Consider the following 268-nt stretch of genomic DNA (forward strand, 5'->3'; position numbering starts at 1 on the left):
TATTTCTATCTATTTACACTCTCCTTTCCACTTTATAACAGAATGCCGGATCCATCGTCTCCGAGGGCTGAAAATCGCAGTGAATAAAGAATTTTCTGGAGTGTGGGTTCAGGGTAATTCCACCATATACACAAGCACTCCTTACACCGCGAACCAGACGCGGGGTTTAAAGCGCGGAACGTGGACCGGGTTTTACCCTTGAAAAAAGTGGTGAGAGGGTTTGAAGGCCTTTCTTTTTGAAATATATATTCTAACTAAAAACCTTTTT

The 268-nt window shown here is 42.2% G+C and overlaps 1 long non-coding RNA gene across 1 annotated transcript in view; it reads left to right on the forward strand.

Annotated features, from left to right (window-relative positions):
• The first annotated feature begins 43 nt into the window (after window positions 1-43).
• LOC119592278 overlaps window positions 44-268 on the forward strand; it is a 5,982-nt gene continuing 5,757 nt past the window's right edge. Inside the window, exon 1 of the long non-coding RNA XR_005230423.1 lies at window positions 44-210. This is a non-coding gene — a long non-coding RNA (uncharacterized LOC119592278). The remainder of the gene's footprint in view (window positions 211-268) is intronic.

The sequence above is a fragment of the Penaeus monodon genome, chromosome 30, assembly GCF_015228065.2.
Source record: "Penaeus monodon isolate SGIC_2016 chromosome 30, NSTDA_Pmon_1, whole genome shotgun sequence".
Taxonomy (NCBI): Eukaryota; Metazoa; Arthropoda; class Malacostraca; order Decapoda; family Penaeidae; genus Penaeus; species Penaeus monodon.